The following is a 3,983-nucleotide window of genomic DNA, read 5'->3' on the forward strand; positions in this document are numbered from 1 at the left end:
CAGGCAGCAACCACTAACTTCTAGGCTTTTTGTTAGAAAAGTTAAATAAATTCCTGTTTTCTATTGCAGATGAATGGAATCCTAACTGTGAATCCTGAATGTGAAACAGTATGTTCTCATCCCAGTACTTGGCAATAGTGAGTGTCAATAAATGCCAAGAACTTTCCCTTCCCTCCTTTCTTCTGGTTTGGTTTAAGTTGTGCTTTTCCTGTATCATTTCCCAAGGACCCCATTTCTTTCTTTTGCACATACCTTCATTACACGTTTAATTTTATTCAATAATATCTTATTTGACCGAATGTCACCTATCCACCAAACCTACCTTTCTTCAACATAGTTAAGAATCCAGGGGAAAAAAAACAATTAGTGGCGATTGTGCAGGAAATTAGATGCGAAAAACTTCATTCTCTAAAGGTAGTATGAGTCTAAAAGCAGAATCTAAGCAGAGAACCTCACATCTTACTTGTAGCTTATATATTTTTACATTGGATTCAATTTTTATCAAAACTTGGCTAAATGGTTGGAAGCCTGCTCAAAGCAAAAAAGTGATGATAGCATGGGAGGAGACCAAAAAAACTATAAAAAGAAAAAGTATGAAGTCAGCATTGTAGTAGCTCTAAGTCATTGCATGTAGCTGCAGTCACCCTGTACGCTTCAAAATCCCCAGGGGGATCTCTATATCACAGCATAGTGCAAAAGCTGACATCCCTAGTTATCCAGAGACATATAGAAAAGGTTAATCTATGTTCCGTATATTCTGCCCAAGGCACAGAAATGTTTTAGCTTCTTCTGAAAGATTTCCATTAAAAAAAAATCTTTTGCTTGAAAACAGTAAGCTTCCCATATCTGACACATTTCACTTTAAATATTTGGATATACATGTTATCTTGTTACCTAGACATTTTACAGCTTTAGAGATTATCATCCTAAATTCTTAATTTATATCTCTGCTCACACTTCCTACAGAGATAAACCATGAGAGACAAGCAATAAAGTCCTATTGATTTGACTTACCTGTACATGTAGAAGTTGTTGGGTATCATAGCTTCATTTAATCTTTCAGTTTTTTAGAGTTTGTGTCACACTTAGAAGAATTCAAGTGACACCAGTTATGGTTGGGTGGGTGATCTCAGGGTCTCAGGGGCCTTCAGAATGCCTTGTCTATGAGAGAAAAAGCACACTCTTCAAAGCCCCGTGTTACAAAGTGTGAACTGGCTAGATAAGGGCTAGTGCTGCTGTAGTCTTGGCATGGAAGGAGGTGATGGGTTTTCGGTTTGGGTCTCAACCATTCGTGCCCTTCGGTTAACGGGAAGAACATAGACCCTCCTTCACTCCATCATTAGAATAAGATGGTGAGAGAACAGAACAGGCAAAGAGGACACAGATATAGAACAAAATTCAGGTGAGAAAACTGCAGCACCACTCAGTCTGGATAAAGACTTAGGGACCCCAGCATGGGAAATGTGGAGCCTCAAACTCGGGAAGAAGATCAGACCAGACCAGCGCAGAACATGTTTCTTCATTTCTCTTGGCTGTCCTGGTTAAGGGAATTCACACTTTGCTTTGGAAGGACAGACAGTCAATTCAGGAACCCTGGATATACTTCCTAGTACTTTGTTTCTAGTGATGGGGGGGATTAATGATGCTGTTCTCATGACAGACCTTGCCATCATTCATTCTCAAAACATTGTCAACTTAAGAAAACACTAAGTTAAACAACGCTGGGTCTTGTTCATTATGGATACTTGGACTGAGTGGACCCAAGGTTATGACTTACAGAGTAGACAGAAATGAGGTGTACAATACTTAACATCAAGCGTTCTTCTTTTTTTTTTTTAACATCTTTATTAGAGTATAATTGCTTTACAATGGTGTGTTAGTTTCTGCTTTATAACAAAGTGAATCAGTTATACATATACATATGTTCCCATATCTCTTCCCTCTTACGTCTCCCTCCCTCCCACCCTCCCTATCCCACCCCTCTAGGTGGTCACAAAGCATGGAGCTGATCTCCCTCTGCTATGCAGTTGCTTCCCACTAGCTATCTATTTTACGTTTGGTAGTGTATATATGTCCATGCCACTCTCTCACTTTGTCACATCTTACCCTTCCCCCTCCCCATATCCTCCAGTCCATTCTCTAGTAGGTCTGTGTCTTTATTCCCGTCTTGCCACTAGGTTCTTCATGACCCGTTTTTTTTTTTTTCCTTAGATTCCATATATATGTATTAGCACACTGTATTTGTTTTTCTCTTTCTGACTTACTTCACTCTGTATGGCAGACTCTAACTCCATCCACCTCACTACAAATAACTCAATTTCGTTTCTTTTTATGGCTGAGTAATATTCCATTGTATATATATGTGCCACATCTTTATCCATTCATCCGATGATGGACACTTAGGTTGCTTCCATGTCCTGGCTATTGTAAATAGTGCTGCAGTGAACATTGTGGTATATGTATTTTTTTGAATTATGGTTTTCTCAGGGTATATGCCCAGTAGTGGGATTGCTGGGTTGTATGGTATTTCTATTTTTAGTTTTTTAAGGAACCTCCATACTGTTCTCCATAGTGGCTGTATCAATTTACATTCCCACCAACAGTGCAAGAGTGTTCCCTTTTTTCCACACCCTCTCCAGCATTTATTGTTTCTAGATTTTTTGATGATGGCCATTCTGACTGGTGTGAGGTGATATCTCATTGTAGTTTTGCTTTGCATTTCTCTAATGATTAATGATGTTGAGCATTCTTTCATGTGTTTGTTGGCAATCTGTTTATCTTCTTTGGAGAAATGTCTATTTAGGTCTTCTGCCCATTTTTGGATTGGGTTGTTTGTTTTTTTGTTATTGAGCTGCATGAGCTGCTTAAAAATATGGAACGCTTCACGAATTTGTGTGTCATCCTTGCACAGGGGCCATGCTAATCTTCTCTGTATCGTTCCAATTTTAGTATATGTGCTGCCGAAGCGAGCACAATGTCAAGCGTTCTTCATCTAGGTGTCCATGTATTTATATTCAAGAGAAATGACAAGTCACTGGAAATCCATACAAAGTTCTGTGTCTCGCTGTATGTGAGCATTGTCAAGGTCAGCCAATCAATAGCCTTCCATATATTCTCAGAGATCTGTCACCCTAATGGGGTTTAAGCACCACAGCTTTTTAGAATACTCTCAAAAAATTTATTATTTTTCTAATACATAAATAATACATTGTTGAAGTTTTAGAAAATGCATATGAACCAAAGAAAAAAAATACACCAAAAATTACTTATTTAGCTATTCCTCCAGTTTTAGATGTTAAAAAATTATGTATGGATATAAATATGTACACACAACTGAAATATACATATATACATATTATTTATACTATATATTCTTAGACGACAATAATTGGATATAACCAAACTTTTAAATTAATTTTTATTGGAGTATAGTTGCTTTACAATGTTGTGTTAGTTTCTGCTGTACAGCAAAGTGAATCAGTTATATATATATACATATATCCCTCTTTTTTGGATTCCCTTCCCATTTAGGTCACCACAGAGCATTGAGTAGAGTTCAACCAAATTTTTTTTTTTTGCTTGAGTTGGGTCTTTGTTGCTGCGCGCGGGGGCTACTCCTTGTTGCGGTGCGCAGGCTTCTCTTTGCTGTGGCTTCTCTTTTTGCCCTGGCTTCTCTTTTTGCCGAGCACTGGCTCTAGACACGCGGGCTTCAGTAGTTGTGGCTCGTGGGCTCAGTAGTTGTGGCACGTGGGCTTAGTTGCTCCGCAACATGTGAGATCTTCCCGGACCCCGGATCGAACCCGTGTCCCCTGAATTGGCAGGTGATTCCTAACCACTGTGCCACCAGGAAAATCCCTAACCAAATATTTTTAAGTTGTGTTTTGCCTTTTTAAGTCATATATGTCTTTTCTTATAAATATACATTTACATAACCATCCTCAATGACTGTATGGAATTCCATTGTATAAATGTATCATAAATTT

The 3,983-nt window shown here is 38.4% G+C and overlaps 1 non-coding gene across 1 annotated transcript; it reads right to left on the bottom strand.

Moving 5' to 3' along the window:
* Positions 1-2,866: 2,866 nt before the first annotated feature.
* LOC137753994 (U6 spliceosomal RNA) lies at positions 2,867-2,973 on the bottom strand. The gene has a single exon (XR_011071674.1). It is a non-coding gene; the product is annotated as a U6 spliceosomal RNA (small nuclear RNA).
* Positions 2,974-3,983: the final 1,010 nt, after the last annotated feature.

The sequence above is a fragment of the Eschrichtius robustus genome, chromosome 19 (assembly GCF_028021215.1).
Source record: "Eschrichtius robustus isolate mEscRob2 chromosome 19, mEscRob2.pri, whole genome shotgun sequence".
NCBI classification, from domain to species: domain Eukaryota; kingdom Metazoa; phylum Chordata; class Mammalia; order Artiodactyla; family Eschrichtiidae; genus Eschrichtius; species Eschrichtius robustus.